Source organism: Macrotis lagotis, chromosome 1 (genome assembly GCF_037893015.1).
Source record: "Macrotis lagotis isolate mMagLag1 chromosome 1, bilby.v1.9.chrom.fasta, whole genome shotgun sequence".
NCBI lineage: Eukaryota > Metazoa > Chordata > Mammalia > Peramelemorphia > Peramelidae > Macrotis > Macrotis lagotis.
In genome coordinates, this window is record NC_133658.1 from 105,101,355 (window position 1) to 105,120,503 (window position 19,149).

Consider the following 19,149-nt stretch of genomic DNA (forward strand, 5'->3'; position numbering starts at 1 on the left):
AAAAGAAATAGTAAATTGAATAAGCCATCAATAAACTCCCTCAAACTCTCCAGGACCAGCTGGATTTAAAAGTGAATTCTGCCATACATATATAGAGTAATTATTCTATTCTATAATTCTATAAAACCATTTTGAAAAATAGACAAAGGATTTCTCCAAATTTCTTTTATGCTTCTAGGAAGAACCAAAGGAGAAAAAAAAATTCACCATTTTTCTTAATGAATATTGATGCAAAACTTAAAAAAAACAAAGGGGATTACACCAATGCCTTGAATACAGCACTTATTCAGTATTAGGAAAATTATAAACACAATTGACCATATCTCTAACAAAACTAACAGAAATCATATGATTATCTCAATAGAAGTTGAAAAATCTTTAGACAAATTACAGCACCCATTCTTATTAAAAACATTAGAGAGCATAAGAATAAATGGAATTTTTCTTAAAATGATATGCAGTATCCTATCTAAAACCATCAAAAAGCATTTGTAATCCATATAAGCATTACCAATAAGATCAGAGGTTAAAGAAGGATACTCATTATCAATATTATTATTTTGTCCAATATTATATTTCAAATATTAACTTTAGGAATCAGAGAAGCAAAAGAATGTAATGGAATTAAAATAGGCATTGAGAAAAGAAAATTTTCATTATTTGTAGATAATATGATAGTTTGTTATCTAGAAAATCTAGAATTTGTAGAAAGTCAACTAAAAAACCCATAAAACAAAACCATTAGCAACTTTAAAAAAGTAGCAAGTTATAACATAAACCCATATAGATCATTAGCCTTTCTATATGTTATTTACAAAGCCCAACAGAAAGAAATAGGAGAAATTCCATTTAAAATAACTACAGAAACCATATAATACTTGGGAATCTCCCTGCTGAGACAAGCCCAGAAATTATGTCAACAAAATAGCAAAAACTGAGCACACATATAAAGACACATTAAAACACTTACAACTGGAAAAATGTCAATTTTGCTCACGGGTAGGGCAAGCTGTCATTAATAAAAGTGATGACACCATCCAAATTAAAATAATTATTAAAGACATACTAATCAGTCTAAGAAAATTATTTTACAGAGCCAGAAAAAAATAATAGTAAAATTCATATCAGAAACAAAAAATGTCAAGAATATTAAGGGAAATAATGAAAAAAAATACAAAGGATAGTGGTCTAGTCATACCAAATCTAAAACAATATTTTAAAGTGACAGTCATTTACAAGAGAAGTAGATGAATGGAATAGAATATATGCAAACGAATTAGTAATCTACTGTCTGATAAGCCAAAAGACTCCAGCTTCTGGGATAAGAACTCATTATTTGACCAAAACTGTTGAGAAAACTGGAAAAGAGTATTGTAGAAACTAGGTATATGACAATATCTCACAATCTATACTAAGATAAGGTTGAAATGAGTACAGTATTTAGCCATTAAGAGTAAAAGCAAAAGTCAATCAGTATAGCAAGGAATAGTTTACCTGTCAGATCTATATCAGAGCAACCCATTTTCACTTTTTTAAAAATTCGAATTTTTTTCTTTCTCATGGATCCCCCCCACTGAATCTTCTTTCATGATATGATTAACATTGAAATGTTTCACCTAATTGTATGCATACAACATATATCAGACTGTCAAGAGGAGGAAGGGAAGAGAAAAATGTGAAACTCAAAATCTTATAAAACTGAATGTTCAAAACTATATTTTGTATAATTAAAAATATATTTTTAAATTGAGAAAAAAATCAGGCTATAACAATTAATACATTTGTCCTTGTGAGCTTAAGAATTCTAGACAACCATCCTGTCTACAGACTAAATTCCCATTTAGAAATGTTGTCAAAGTCTCAGGCAATTTCTTCACTAAAGTGATTAGATGTCATTATGTAAAACTGAATGATTTCACCATTTCCTCTATGTAAATCAAAACCATTTTTGCATCATTATTTAGAATTATGCTTCTATATAGTAGCTTTAATCTATAAGCATTTTATCCACTTTACAGAATCTGAACACAAATTACTAACTTCACACAAGAATCAATTCAACCTTACTTGAAAAGGAGCTCACTCTGGTAGTAAAAATGTAGCAATAAATCTCAACAAAGCAAGATAAACATAATAATACTGCACCAGCACCATGGAAAATAACAATAGCAATAATAGTAATGATATTTCTTTAACACATTGCTTCTTCTCTTCATGGCATTGAAGCAACAATGTATCTTCAAGTATTATGCAAATTTCTAGCTAATTTATCAGATCTCAACAGACTGGGAAAAAATTGATCATGATTCCATCAATATCTTATGTACTGATCATTCACTTAACTAAGTTCAATGAAGCCATTTACCAGAAGATTCTCCATTAACTCATTAAGAATTATATATAGACATGAATAAACCTATTCTTTGTAATCTGCAAAGGGGTAAAAACTTATAAAACATATTCCATGAATCACTGATCTCATCATTAGGAATACTACAAAATAATGCAAACCACAGATATCCATTTTTGCCTATCTTGTGTGACTTGTATCTTCTCCACATTCTCCTTAGAGTGTTTGGATGTTAATGGACTCCCCCATTGCCTATTATCCACCCCTATGTCTTGCTATATCATTGAGTGATTAAGTATGCATTAAATTCTTCCTACATCCTAGGAGTTTTGTTAAGTACTGATAAGAAAAATAAAATAAAATAATAGCCCCTGTCATCAAGGAGTTTGTGATTTCTTTAGGGAAGGCTACATATAGAGAAGTAGATATTTTTGTTGTTACTCTTCAATTCTTTTACAGTTTTATCCAATTCTTCATGATCCCTTTTATTTTTCTTGATGAAGATACTAGAGCGGTTTTCCATTTCCTTCTCTACTCATCTTACAGGTGAGAAAACTGAGGCAAGTAGGATTAAGTGACTTGTCCAAGGTCACACAGATAGTGTCCAAAGAACACTTAAGAATCCTGTATCTCTGACTATAAATATTTTTAAGTGTTTCTTATTTTCTACATATTGTGTTAAGACAGTCAGTCCCTGCTCTCAAGAAACATAACTAATAGGGGAGAAAAATTATCAATCAAGTTATGCAAATCAAACTATATGTAGATATATAGGAGATAATAAATTGGGTCAAGGCACTGGAATTAAGAGAAATTAGAGAAGACTTTCTGAAGAAGGTGGGATTTGACTAAAAGGAAGACAATAAATAGTCAAAGCAGATGTAGAAGAACTTTGTAAGTTTGGAGCACAAATAGAGAAAATACCTGGAACTCATAGATAGAGTGTCTTATTTGTGGAACATTCAGGAGACCAGTGTCATTAGATCAAAGTGTACATGTCTGGGAGTAAAGTGTTAATTAGACTGGAAAGAAGGATAGGTTTGAAGAGCTTTGAATACCAAACATAACATTTTGTATTTGATGTGAGAGACTAATGCTTCCTTTTCCCTAGCCATATCTTTCTATCTCATTTTTCATACCATTTCACATAATTCTTCATTTGTTTTTCATTGCAGTATGCTCTTCTCTTTTTTTGAGATTGTCATAGTCAATTACTGATAGCTTTAAATCATAATTTTTATATCTATCTCATAAGGTACACAAAACTGTAATAGAAAAATCAGTAGAAAAGATAATACCTGGGATAGGAAATTTATGTTATAGGAATGTGATGTAATAATACTGTACCATGAAACATAATAAGCAATGATTAATATGAGGAACCTAGACTATCATTGAATGACATCATAGATTGTTACTCGAAAGAGACCTGAGAAGTCATCTTGTTCATCCTACCCTTACAATTTATGGTCAAAGAAAATTCATGTAGTGTAAGTAAAATGCCCAGTGTTACCCAAGTAGTAATAATTAGAAGTAAGATTGGAATTTCTGGTCCTATGGTTAAAGAGTTACTTGTTTACTCTTGGCACCAGGCTTCCTCCATTAACTTGTATATATTAAAATTCCAAAAATATCTTCCCAAAATATTTACAACCAGAACACTAATATAACTTTTAAATAAATAAAAGGAATTGCAGTGTCAGTAAATGGAAAAAAAATGAAAATCTTAGAATATAGATAATAAAACATTTATCTCTCTCCATTGCATGGGTGAAGGGACAACTAAGAAAAAAATAGTACTTATATACTGTAAATATATTATATAGATTTTGCTCAGTTTGAGTCTTTTGAGCACAGGATAGTGGACATTCAAAGGATGGGGGAAAAGTTGTCCTAACCTAGAAATGATTAAGATACAGAGATTTAAAAAAAACAAATTATTTTAAAAGTTAAAATAAAATATTAATGTAAAAATACTTTATGAAATATACCCAGTATAAAACAGAGGAGGTAGAACACACAGGTAACTACTTAGCATACAATATAGAATACTACTTATGGAATCAAGAAGAGATTTAGAATCTTCCTCAGATGTCCTAGGTTTGTGGCACTAGACAAGTCAATTAGTTTTACATATATTCAGAATCTTAATGTTGGATTCAAAATAATTGAATATTCTTTCTAAATACTGATCCTTCTAAATAATTCCTTCTAAAAAATGACTCCATGATTAAATCATCAGTATTTCTATGTATTGTGATTCTACCTAAAACCTAATTATTTCAATTTTTCTTCAAAGTCATTCTTTCATATAGTTTGTAGCAGTGGGGGGAGAGGAAAGATATACAAAATTAGAGAAAAGAAAACTTCACTCAGAGACTTGTCTAAGGTATCCTAATAAGTATTCAAGGAAACCAAAAGTCAAACAGATCTTTAGATTCTATATTTAGTGTTCTATATACTAGGTGGTCAAATGTAGTTAATGTCTAAACTTTCAGGAAAAAAATATTTCAGGCAAAACTTCTGCCTAAAAACAAAGAAAAACTATTTTATCTCTCAAGATACCTTGTCTATCTCTGACTCTTACTTTCCCTTTCCCTTTCTTACCCTGGCTTCCCTCTTCTAACTGCTGTACTTATTCCTCCTTTAAATGTTTTAATTTTTAAAAGATCAAAATGATATACTTATAGAAGAGAAATCTTTAGAAATCTCCCTATTCTTGTATTAGTCAGTGATTACAGGGATTTCTTCTACATCAGAACTTTCCCCATTGTGATTTTGGTATATCAAGAATAAGCATAAGAAATTAAGTGGGAATTTTTGGGGACTTTTGTAGAAGCCATACAAAGGTCAGCAGGTGACACAAAAAAGTTTAGAAACTCAGAAATGCATAAAATATATGTATAGCACTGTATCTTATCAACATATTTTATTTTTAACACCATTAATAATTCAGATTTCTTTTCTGGTATAAAGATGGCCAAATTTTTTTTCAGGGATTTTCCATATCATAGGGGAGTTGGATCCCTAACTGCCATCATGTAGAAGAGAACTTTAACTTTTGCTCAATAGTCACCCCCTCTATTCTCTTCCCTCTCTTCCCTCTCTCTCTCCTCTACTCTGACTTATGCATATCCTAGTCCACTTCTGGCAACCGCCTCTACTGTACTCTCTGAGAAGAATTCCTATTACATTGTTGAGAGGAAGGAGGGGAAACCTCTTCCCTAATCCTGTACCCTCCTTCCATCTATTTTCTCTCAAACAGATCTGACTTTCCCTAGTTAGCTCTATGTACCCAGTCACCATCTCCATCACTGACTGGACTTTTAATACATATCCTCTTACCTAGATATACTTCTCCTAGAGAATGATTGAGAAAGTTCTATTTTCCAAGTGTCCAAGCGTCTCCACCAAGTGTAATTATTGCATGCACTGAGGAGTTTTCCTCTCTCTGACTCTAAGACTCACTTCCTTTGTTTTTCTCTTGAATGCCAAAAATGAATCTAGGAAGCATAATTTGGACTGTCTCTGCTTCTCACACTGATGTTAGCAGATTCTGTCTGCTTTTATGTTTCATAGTATTGACTGCATTAATAATAAACCTTTTATTCTACTCATAAAATTCTTAATTCAACCTTTCTACCAAGGTTTCTCACCTGCCCTTTATTTCTCCCCTTTTAAATTCTCATGGCTACTTTTTTGCTTTATAACCTGCTTTGGTCTCCAAAGAGGCGGTTTCTAAAAGTCAAACCTTTTTTTGTGTGCAGCATTTTTGTGTGTGTTTTCCTAGATCCCTTTCTTGTTTGTCAGCTAACTATATTTTTATAGAATAGATTCATATCTTGACTTCCATACAATTCCCTTGTTTTAAACTGTGATTTATATTTCCAAGGCCACGAATCCTACCTTGACTTTCACTGTTTCTAACTGATACCTATCATGGGAACTCTGCCCTTTCTATCAACTTTGCTTTGAGAGTCTAGTTTTCATACTAAAGAAGGGAACTGGGATTCCCTCTCACTTAATAAAATGAAGGGGAAAACTGAGGATATGATAAATAACTGTCCTGATCCCATAAAATTAGGATAATAAAGTAGCACAGTAGATAGGGTTCTGGGCTCCTAGGTCTGGTTCCCACTTCTTAAATGTGGCTAATGCACCCATGCCTTTTGTTCTCCCTACACACAGTCTCTGACTCTACCTTTTGTTTTTTAGGGTTTTTTTTTTTTGCAAGGCAAATTGGGTTAAGTGGCTTGCCCAAGGCCACATAGCTAGGTAATTATTAAGTGTCTGAGACCAGATTTGAACCCAGGTACTCCTGACTCCAAGGCCAGTACTTTATCCACTATGCTACCTAGCTGCCCCTCTGACTCTACCTTTGCAAAGAACTTCTTTAACACATACATGGACATCAAGGAAAAGAGGAGTGAAACCATAGTGAACCTGATAATTAAGCTTTATCCAGACAGAATAAATGGTACTTTCATTTATTTTTACCTGAAGGCAAAAGACAAACTCCAGGTTAATTTTGCCTTTTGGGAACTTTATCTAAAAATCAGTAAATGAAAACAGGATGATTCTTTTGATTTATTTCCTACATCTCTTCACTTAAAGAAAAGATAGCATTTTGGATAAGAGATCTAAAATTTGTCTTCTCTCAATGTCTGGATACCAAAGGAAATGTACTTTCCTGCAGTCCCTGTTTATAATCAAGGACACATATCAAACTAAAGTTGTTAAAATATGTCTGATTTTTATGTAAAATTGGATGTGTTTAGAATAATACTGCTAAAAATGCCAGATAAAATGATTTAAATATTATCCACCCATTCTTTCTGAGAAAAAGGGAAGGTCGAAAGAGGCAACCAAAATTCCCCAGCAATGATCAGTTGCCCAATGATCAGAAACTCCCTATGATTGTGGTTGTACTCTCTTGCTTGTCAAAGGAAAATCCAACAGTATTTATCAGATATATTGCTACTGCTGTTCCCATGAAAGCTGATCACATATCTTCTGTCACTGTCCCCCTCCCAAAACAAAAATCTTTTTCATGTAATTTTAAAAATAGCCTGACATATAATCTTGGAATATTCTTTGAGGTTTTTAAGGGAAGTGGAAGAAACCAACTCATTCTCCTTCATTTGTTTTTCTCAGGAACTCAGATATTCAGTTCAAATCTCAATATTACCTATATTCAAATCACATGTACTTCTTCATTTTACCTCAGTCATATGAACAAGAATTATTACTACATATCTTCCCATTACCTGGTTTCTATTTTGTTTGTCAACAACACTAATTTTATTTTACTTTACCATAATTTCTTATCATTTCATCTTTCTTCTCCCTTCCAAGACCTACAGTTTACTTTCATTACGACCTCTATTCTTTTCCCTATCAATACTCTCTCAAGCGATTAACTGTTCTAAATTCATTTTTTCATTCTCAAAATCAAAAATTTAATTTCTGAATTTAATTCTAAATTGACATCAATGTTTCTCTCTTTGCTTTATCTTTGCTTATCCTTTTCCCAACTACTACCTGTATTATTCTCACCAACCTCTTCTGCTTCTACTCATATGTTGGTGATTGAAGTTAAATATAGTCATACTGTTGCTGATTAAGTAAATTATAAATACATAATCATCCAATATCCAATGGGACTTTAGCCAGGAAGACAAGACTTTCATTTGCAATTCAATCCCTAAACTTACTCTCATTAGAAGCTAAGTGGTCCTAGAAATATAGGGCTGGATCTAGAGTGAGGAAAATCTGAATTCAAATACAGGATTCCACTTAACTAGTTGTGTGATGCTGAGCAAGTCACTTAAGTTCTGGTTTCCTTAGTTTCCCCAACTTTAAAGTGGGTATTATAATATTGCCTAATTTGGAGGGCTCTCTTAAGACTCAAAGCTAGATTTGTAAAGTACTAAGCACATAGTAGAGTAACAATGTTTATTCTATCTTTTCCTTCTCCATAGAAGTCTCTCTTAACTACTAAAGCTTGCTATTGCCAACAATCCCCTTTACACTCTCTTTGATGAAGGCTTCTTCTTGTTTACTGAGAAAACTAAACCCATTCACCATGATTGCAGTTTCTGTCAAAATCCTTGTTAACATGTCACACTCTACTATTCAACTGTTTCTTAGTCCTTGATAATGAGGTCTATATTTTCTTTATCAAGGCTATAATGTCTGAGGCTGAATTTTGACTCCATTGTCCTGATTATAATTGCAATATATGTATCATTACTTGACCTAGGTGCTAATCATTTGTGTATATATCTTCTCTTTCTGAATCAAATAGCTGGAAAAGCTACCACTTGACTCTATTTCTTCTAGCCACATTGACCCCAAAAATATTTGTTTCTGACCTCAATTCTCATCATTCAACTGAAGCTGCCAACTCTAAAGTTACCAATAATCTCTTAGCTTCCAAATCTAATGATATTTTGTTTGTCTTCATTCTTTTTTTCTAATTTGTTATACTTGATTTATTTTTTTTTTTGGATTTTTCAAGGCAATGGGGTTAAGTGGCTTGCCCAAGGCCACATGGCTAGGTAATTATTGAGTGTCTGAGATCAGATTTGAACCCAGATACTCCTGACTCCAAGGCCAGTGCTCTATCCATTGCACCACCTAGCCACCCAGTTGTACTTGATTTTTGAATATTCTCTATCCTTTCTGAGTTTACCAGGCCCTTCCACATGACTGACTGCTCTTTTTTGATTTCCTTATTCATATTATAATCTCTAATTATAATCTTTTCCTAAGGTTCTATCTTGAATTCTTCTCTCTCTCTCTCTCTCTCTCTCTCTCTCTCTCTCTCTCTCTCTCTCTCTCTCTCTCTCTCTTGCTCTCGCTCTCTCACACACACAACACACACACAACCACACAAACATGCACATGCACATGCACAATAAAACACACCTCTCCTCATCTTTTCAATTCAACTATCACATCATGAGCTACAATCCCAAAAGAACAATTTCCAATTAGACATTTCAGCACAGAGATATCTCAAAATCAACATCTCCAAAATTCACCATTTCTTTCTCACCATATCTTTCCCACTTCCAGACTTCTTTATTTATTCAAATGTACTGGTTTTATTCAGCATATTCAAACATTTGCCATATCTTAACTTCTGTCCTCCACACATCTCTTGAACCTAACTACTTTCCTCTGTTCTCACAGCTAGAACCTTAGTTCAGACCAATCACTTGTCTCCTCTGCTATTGCAATGACCTTCTAATTGGAATCTCTATCTCAAATCTCCTTTCATGTCAATGGCTCTTAAAAACAGAGACATCACTTTGCTGTAAAGATCTGTATAGTCAAATTCTGATTTTTCCAGTAGCAATATTTGTTAGGGAGAGTTGATTTATAAGAAATGTTGAGCATAGCAGAATCAAGGGCTTTCAATAGTGATGTTGAAGAAAACTTTGGAGAGATCCCTTGGACAGCAAGGAGATCAAATAAATCAAAAAAAGAAAGAAATTAATTCAGGCTATTCCTTGGAAGGTCAAATACCAAAGTTGTAGCTTAATTACTTGGGAGAAAAATGAGAAGTTGGGACTCATTAGAAAAGATCCTGATGTTGAGAAAGTTTGACAGTAAAAGGCAAAGGGGAAAGCTGAGAACAAGACGAATAGATAATACAGTGAAAATAATGAACATGAACATGAACAGATTTTGTGAGTTAGTGAGAAAAAAACACCTCGAATGGCATAGCATGCTTATAGTCCATGGAGTCATGAAGAATGAAAATGTAACTGGATGGCTAAAAAGCTACCTAACAACCTTGTATTTATTCTATTTATAGTTATTTTATTTGTACTTACAAATGTACTTACCTTTCCAATTAGAATGTATGCTCCTTTTGTACAGGAATTATTGTCCTAGTTCCGATTATAGTGTCTAGCACATTTTAATTGCTTAATAAACGTTTGTTGATTGATAGAATTATTAGAAAGCTTTATTTTTATTGATGATCAAGGCTAAAACATAGATGGAGTTTTAAAGACCTTGTGGCTAACTTAAAGCTGGAGGGTCCACCACATTCCATTAATGGAATTGGGAAGATATTCTTTTGATTTTCATATTCTGTAAATCATATTTGTAAAGTCCTATTTATTGAATTAATTCTTTACCCATTGTTTGAGCTTTAATTTAAATGTTATTCCTTCCAATATGTCTTTCTCATCTCTTGAATTAAAAATGTTCTTTCCTTTATCTTGATGTCAATTATACTTTAAAAATTCTTTATACTACTCTTTTTCATTATAAATTTTTGTGTACACATAAATTTGACCTCTCTCCAAGGCTAGAGGCTTCACAAGTTCAAGGCCTATACCTTAATTATTACTGTATCTCTTATAACTTAGCATGTTTCTAATAATTAAATCTAATTTAATGAAACACCAGAGAGAGGGTAAGCAGGTTCTTCCACAAAATGTCTTGATGCCTTAGAAAGGGGAAGTTCCTTGACTAGATCATGAGTTAGTCTAACAATTTTGTGTTCTTACTATAAAATTTCTTTGGAGATTTTTTTCATTTAAATTATCTGTTTATAGGAAAAGGCCATTTATCAACTCAGAGGGCTTCACAGAGTTGGGTCCACCATAAGTATAATGGAATTTGAGTAATACCTTATTTGAAATCAGAGAACGTGTATTTGAAGTCTGGTATAAATTCTGATCTTGTTCAAGATGTTTCATAAGTTTAGTTCTTAATTTTGGATGTGGAATTCAGTAGTTAGACAAGATGAATGAGGTCTTTACCAGTTCTCAGTTCTAAGATATAATGACGATAATTATTTTTATGATGAAAATGGTAATAATAAATTTTGATTGATATCATGACAATATTAAACTCTTTTATGTCTCCAGTAAGAAAAAATCAAACCCTTATTTCTGGGGAAGATTAATTTCTAACACTGTGTGCTTATGGACAAGAATTATTTTGGGGGGGCCTTTCTTTTTCCAGTTACATGCAAAGAAGGTTTTGTTATATTCATTTAAAAAATTGACTTTGTAATTCTCTTCCTCCTTTTTCCAAACTCCACATTGAGAAAGCAAGTAATTCAATATAATCTCTATATGTTCAAACATGCAAAAAATACTGTGAAAGAAAACAAAGACAAAAATAATGAAGAAAAATAAAGTTAAAATAGTATATTTCAATCTGCATTCTGACTTCATTACTTCTTGCTCTGAAGATGGATAACATTTTTTGAACAGAAGTCCTTCAGAGCTGTCTTAGATCATTATTATATTACTGAGAATAACTAAATCATTCACAGATGATCATCTTTGCCATTACTGTGTACACTGTGCTAGTACTGCTCACTTCATTTTTCCATCAGTTCATTTAAGTTATTTCAAGCTTTTATTTTCTTTTTCTGAGAGCATCCTGTTCATTTTCTCATTTTCCATCATAACAATATGCCATAATTTGTTCCACCATTCAATAATTTCCAATTATTTGATAAAACAAAGAGTCATCATATTTATATATATGGATTTATTTTCTTTTTTTAAAAAAATCTCTTTTAGATACAGGTTTAGTGACAGTGTTGCTATAAAAGGGTATTCAGTTTTATAGCCTTTTGGGCAAAATTCCAAATTGTTGTACAGAATGATAGCATCAGTTTACCAAAACTGTATGTGTCCTAATTTCCTCACATTTCCTCCTGGAAATAGTTATCATTTTCCTTTATAATCATTTTATTCAATCTGATATGTGTGATGTGACACTTCAGAGTTGTTTTCATGTGCATATCTAATCAATAGTGAATGAAAGCATTTTTGATAGATGACATATATATACCTTTTATTTAACTTTAATTTCTTAGTCTGAAAATTACCTGTTTATATGCTTTGACTTAATCAATAGAGGAATGGCTTATATTCTTATAAATTTGATCAGATTTTTGTAAGTATTTGATAAATGAGGACTTCATCAGAGTAATGCTGTTAATTTTCTTGTTTTTTCTACTTTGCTTTTAATTTTGATTGTATTGGTTTTGTTTGTGCAAATACCTGTTTATTTGGGGGGATTTTTTTGGGGGGGATGAGCACTTTATTCTAGGATCTTACCCTTAATTCAGTGATCCTAGCCCTGTAAATTCAGGGTCCCAGCCCGTGGTCTCAGACTGTAGCTGAGTGGGTTGGACCCAGAATCCTGGGTTTAGGTATGTAGGAAGCTGTTGAAGGCATTTTAGGCAGAGTCCAGAACAAACAGCATCTTGTGGACTTGAGAATCATCCAGCTCATCTGCAGATGACACGCCACTCAAGGTCTGCAGCCTCTGGCTGACTTTCTGTCGCCCCTCAAAGTCAGGAGGCAAGTGGATCAGGTGGTTCATGGTCTCCATTAATTCTCGAAGATCAGGATGGATCTCATCCCTGGAGCAGATTTCCAGACACATCACAGTGACAAAGAGGGAGAATGTCAGCAATGCACAGGTTGAAGTTACCCTTGTCATCTCTGATGGTGATTGGTTCCTCTTCCTGATTCCTCTCCATTGCTAGTGGGCAATCAAGGCGAACCTTTCGCCAGAACGCATCAGTGGCACTGAATCCTGAGCCTTGCACCTGTTTGCAGGTGGCTTTGTACTGGGCCGGGGGGCGGGAACAAGTTGCTGGCCTTGCATCGTCTTCACCACAGCAAACAACTCTGCCCTGTTGTCACACTTCTCTCTTTCCCGAGCATCCTTGAACGTGTTGACCTCCTCGTATTGCTCTGCCGTGTTCCCAAGGGCTCCCCTCCCGGGGTGGCAGGGATCCCGTGAAACAAGCTGGAAGGCAGCGCCCGGGCCCTAGTCTGCGGTCCCAAACCTAAACCCTGCCTTTGTAGAGGGCTCAGAGGCGGCGGCGGAGAACCTAGATCCCGGTGTTCGTCTCGGAGCGGGGTGTTGGTCTCCCTCCTGCTGGGATCTACTCTCGATGACTGGCGATCGTTCTTCTCAGGGTTGCTCGAATTAATGGCACCATTCGGGGCAAAAACCTGCTTATTTTTATACTATCCCCTTTACATCAAATGATACTCTTTATGACTTGTTTGGGCATAAATTCTTCCCTTATTGATAAAGCTGACAGGTTATTATTCAGTGCTTTCATAATTTATGGTATCACCCTGTAAGTTGAAATCATCTAATCCATCTACTAGTATTCACATCTGTTTAATGGGGTGAACTCGGCCCATTCACATAAACATATACGTTTACTAATTGTATATTTCCTTTCATCCTACTCTCTCTCTCCATTTCTCTATCTCCCTCTTATTCTCTTTCCCTCTTTCTCCCTCCTTTCATTCTGTCGCTTCTCAAAGGTGGTTTGTTTCTGACAACAGCCTCCACCAATTCATCCTTCCTTCTATTATGACACCCCCACTGTTTTGCATACCAACATTCTTATTTCCCTGTAGAGTAAGATGGATTTCTTTACCCAATTGATTATATATGGTATTCCCTTTTTTAGTTCTTGTTGTTTTTGTTTTTGCAGGGCAAATGGGGTTAAGTGACTTGTCCAAGTTTGCATACTTAGGTAATTAAGTGTCTGAGACAGGATTTGAACTCATGTCCTCTTGAATCCAGGGTTGGTGCTCTATCCACTGCACCACCTAGCTACTGCAGTGTTCGCTTTTTGAACCAATTCTGAGTAAGGTTCAAGCATTAACTACTTTACCCCCAAGCTTTCCTTCCACTATGAAAGCTCTTTTGTGACTCTATTATGTGAAATGATTTATTCTATTCTACCTCTCCCCATTCTCTTAATGCATCCCTCTTTGTCACCCTTAAATGGGGGGGGGGCGGTTATATCATCTCATCCTAGTAAATTTTTCCCTGTGCTTTCTATAGAAGTATATTCATTCTAACTGCCCAATAAGAATGAAGTCTTAGGAGTTATTCCTATCATCTTCCCATGTCAGATTGTAAACAGTTAGCCTTTTTTAATCCCTCATAATTTTTCTTTTCTGCTTACCTTTTTAGGCTTCCCATGTGTCTTGCATTTAAAAGCCTAATTTTCTATTCATTTCTGGTTTTAAATAAGAAATGTTGAAAACTCCTCAATTTAATTTCATATCCATTTTCCCTGAAGCATATCTTCAGTTTTGCTTAGTAGATGATCCTTAACTGCAATTCTAGCTCCTTTGCCCTCCAGAACATCAAATTCCAAGAACTCTTACTCCAATTCCTTAATTTAGAAGGTATCAAATATCATGTTATCCTAATGATGGTTCCACAATATTTGAATTGTTCTTTCTGGTATTTGCAACATTTTTCCTTGACCTTTTAGCAAATGGATATTTGGTTATATATTTAGTATCTCTTTGACCCTCTGGTTCTAGGATAGAAGTTCAATTTTTCTTTATAATTTCTTGACAGGTGATGGGATCTAATATCTTCAACTATTTTGGTCTGAACTTGGCATTTTTTAGTATTACTAAATGGAAACTAAGAATGTCATGAAAACTCAGGAAATGTATCTCTTTTGTTTCATCAAAATGAAGCATTTTTTCACGAGGTTTCTGTGTGTTTGTGTGTGCGTGTGTGTGTGTGTGTGTGTGTGCGTGCGTGTGCGCACGGGGATATTTATGTTTGCTTTTACAACATAACTATTGAAGTAATATATTTCATGGCTACACATTTTTATTCTACTCAAAGTAACTTGCTTTCTCAATGATGGAGAATGGGGTGGGAGGAAGGAAGAGAGTTTGGAATTCAAGGTTTTGGGAGTAAATGTGGAAACTTGTTTTTGTATGGAGCTGAGGGAAAAATTTTCAAAATAAATAGAAATTTAAAAAATAAGTATTTTTATGAGGTTTTGAGTTACCAGTAAACTTTGTAAAGTTTGATGGAAATAAAAATTGACATATTAAGTTACATCAAAAATTATATATTTTCACTATTGAAGAAAGAAAGAGCAGCATTAATTCTGTAACTACCCCAGTCCATATTATCAGAGCAGTTTCATAAACACTTCAAAACTGCACATAAAGGAAATGACAAATTTATTGCACTATGGAAATAATGTTTTATTAAAAGATAAAACAGACAATTTCAGACATCTTAGTTTATTCACTTCAAAAGAGTTTAAAAGTAATGCTAGAATTTATTTAGCCCTCTATTACTTGCTGATTTTAAACAATCAGCTGGAAGACACCAAGGAAGTCATGTTCTTAGCCCCTACATTGGGATTCCTAGATTGAAGGTGAATCTCATTGTGCTTTCAGAGAGAAAATATTATTTTACTATCTAAAGGCAGCGTAATGGTATATGATATTTTTCTATGAAGGCTATAATAAGCTAAATTAAGTAGTGTTGAGGAGTGATTTGGAAGGAAATACAAAAAGGTTATACCTCAAGTCCTTCAGAAAATAAATCTCCATCAGATAATTTTAGTGCAATTTCTGTTAACTCTAACATTAGAAGTTAAAATCCAATAAAAATAGATACTTTAATTCAAGAAATTTCTAATGAAAATCATTGATGTATATTTGTAAGAGGCAAATTTTATTAAAGTTTAATAATCTACTATAAAACAATTAGTAAAAGTGATGTGAAGTCATGGAGAATGCTCTATCCAAACTGTATTAGATTTCAAATATTAAAGGTTTTCCATAAGTGTATTGTTATCAATGTTAATATATATTTAGTCATTTTGATAAAAACCAATTTTTAAAAATAAAATTAAAGCATAAACTAATTAATATTAATGCAGTCTGAAATTTGAGATCCTTGAAGTTAATGGCCCTCATGAAAACTGAAAACCTAAATTGTTAGCATTAGTAATTATACAACCATTTTTTTATTTTTTCACCCCAAAATAAAATTTGTGTGATAAGGCTTTATTTTATTTTCAAATTATTAGATAATTAAATCTCCTTTTTGATGAGAAGCAATAAAACTCTTAGTTACTTAGTTATATGCAATAATTCAATAACCTACAGAATTGAAAAATGCCACAATCTTTTTAAATGGCAGAAGAAAATAAGAACTAAGATCTTTAATAGATTAAGATAATATGCTTACATGATTTTATAGACTAAGTACCAACACCAAAAAAGGAAATTACTTTTATAAAATTAACTATAAATGTATTAAATAAAACAGTTAAAATGGGAAGAAAGCTTAAATTTTTATATAAATTATATAATACAGAGAAAAGTAATAAAAACTTACCGTTATGAGAAGACAAGCCGAGAGCCTTTAATGTTATAATATCCATTAGATTCCTGGGACATAAATTGATTTTGACCAATCCCTCTGGTCCTTGCCAAGCATTCTCCCTTGTGCAATAGATAGATAAATATTTTTCTAGCATAAAAGACATTAACTCTGAAAAGATCAATGACTTCTCCAAAGCTCTCTTGCTTACTGAAAACTACAGCTCTCCACAATGATTACCTAAGAGAGGCCTTTGCAGTTGTGCTAGATGAATTTATTTGCGTCTAATTGATTGTCACTTATTATAAAGCAATTCTAATGGCCCCAAAGACCTCAATGAATAGTTTAACTCCCAAACACACCAAACATTTGTAAGCATTTCCAATAAACAGGCCTTCTCAAAAACGATGAGGAAACATGTATTTTTCTTTGGTTATGTTATGACTGCAAGGATTTAGGCAAGTCAATCAGAATTTAGGAGTCCTTAATTATTTGAATTGAAGACTGATTGTCTAGAAGTAAAATGATGCAGGTACAGGAAAGCTTATATACTGAAAAACCACATCCTTGTTTACTTCTTATCTAAGTTAAAATCATGGGTGGTCTATACTTTACCTAGGGGCTTTCCACCCAGGTGAGGAAAGGGAAAACCTGGCATATGGGAGACAGAGCCAAGCAGGAAATTGACATATAAGCACATTTCATGTTGTTACAGGTGTTGGGTTGGGGGCAAGAGAGGAGTTTTGTAAACAGGATGTCATAGTACTTCAGGGGGTTACAGTGGAAAATTACAGACCCTTTGCTGCTGGACTGGGGAGGCAGGTTTTAGGGGCAGGGGGCCTGAGGGGGTAACCATAACAGTTATTAGCTTTCCACCTATAATTTTCACCACTATACTTTGTAAAGATGGTTCTCCATCTCCTCCTTGATTCTGTCTTATTTATAAATACAGAATAGATGGTGGAAGGCTTGATAGAATCCTAAAAAAAAGGATTTAGACAGACAATGCTTTCTTTTCCCCATAATTGTAAAGTACTTAAAATAATACCTGTTGTGTAATATACATACATATATATATATATATATATATTACTTATCATTAGTGAGTTACTTTAAGGTTCTAAAATGAATTAACTTTTATTTAAATCAATGTGGAAATGTGTTTGATTGAATTGATATAACCCAAGTTGTAAGACATATTGTTTCATATTTTACAATAGGGCTATCCAACCTTACATTTTCTTAGGACTGCATTAAAATAAAATAATTATTTGAGGGCTGCATCCAGAATAAAAAAATACAGTTCACATTCAGCAGACATAGAACTGTGGGAAGGCTCCAGGGTCAAGGTTCTTAGATATAAATGGTTGCTTCATAACTTCTTAGAAAGTGAGGGAACACTCACCATATTGATGACAACATCAATATGAAAAGGTACAGGTGCAAACAAAGCAAGCACCAAACAACAAAGTGACAACATAACAGCATCATACTGACAGAATGCATCCCATAGATCAAGCAAAAAGCCTGTGCAATATGTTCTATCTATAATACTGCTTGAAAACACAAAAGAAAATTAACATCAGTGAGATTATCTATTAGTGATGGAATTAAAAATTCTAATTCTCATTCCATGCAAATTATTATTTTAATTTTTCCCTTGTGTAAATTAAAACCCACAGTCAGGTTGCATAAATTCACACTGTGGGTTGCATGTAGTCCACAGGTCATATTTTGGACAATTTTGGATTAAAATACATGGAATTGTGTAAATTTTTTCTTTTCAAAAGTTGTAATACTCTTAGAGAGGTTATAATGCATTGGACTATCCATTTTTTTAAACAATCTGTACTAATTATTGAATGATGTACTTATTCTTTAAAATTGTTACTAATGATAAATTATTGTGGGATACAAGCTATACACAAAATTTTAAGTCCCTTAGGTTTTCTGCTCAATATAGATTATGAAATCTTCTCAACCTAACAAATAAAACTGAATTTTAAGAAACTAAATCAAGGTGGGAAACCATATATTAAAATGGCTCATTTGTACATCACTTTTGAAAATTATTCAAGATGGTGGAGCCAGGGTGGGAAATTCAGTCAGCTTTACCCTAGACCACTCCAAATACATCTAAACAATGACTGTAACCCAATTTTAGAGTGGCAGAACCCACAGAAAGACTGAGTGAAACAATTTTCTAGCCCAACACAACTCTGAAAGTCTTTGAGAATAGTCTATTACATCGGGATTAGAAAGATGTAGAAAGGCTGCAACATGGCCCAGGACTCACCGACCACCAGAACAAACCAACTCCAGCCATCCAGGAACACCCTATGGGGCACATGGTTCAATGGTAGTGTATGGTTTCCAGACTTCTCAGTACAAGAATTGCCAAAGACAACTTGGAAGGAAAAACTGCCACAACAGAATGGGCACAGAGCCTAGTCTAGTGCAGGTCTCAACTCAGAACTGGTACCAAGAATCAGGAATAGACCAGCAGAGCCACCCAGCAGGGAGCCTCCTATCAGCTGCTTTCAGAGTATTCAGGCAAGAGTAAGGTGATAGGGGAAAACTGCAGAGGTCTCTTTGCTATCTATGAGGCAGGACTCTGTTGCTTTGTT

The 19,149-nt window shown here is 33.7% G+C and overlaps 1 long non-coding RNA gene and 1 pseudogene across 1 annotated transcript in view; both read right to left on the reverse strand.

Moving 5' to 3' along the window:
- LOC141501741 (uncharacterized) overlaps positions 1-16,586 on the reverse strand; it is a 110,548-nt gene extending 93,962 nt beyond the window's left edge. Inside the window, exon 1 of the long non-coding RNA XR_012472299.1 lies at positions 16,538-16,586. This is a non-coding gene — a long non-coding RNA (uncharacterized LOC141501741). The remainder of the gene's footprint in view (positions 1-16,537) is intronic.
- LOC141493125 (vacuolar protein sorting-associated protein 28 homolog pseudogene) lies at positions 695-15,781 on the reverse strand (annotated as a pseudogene).
- Positions 16,587-19,149: the final 2,563 nt, after the last annotated feature.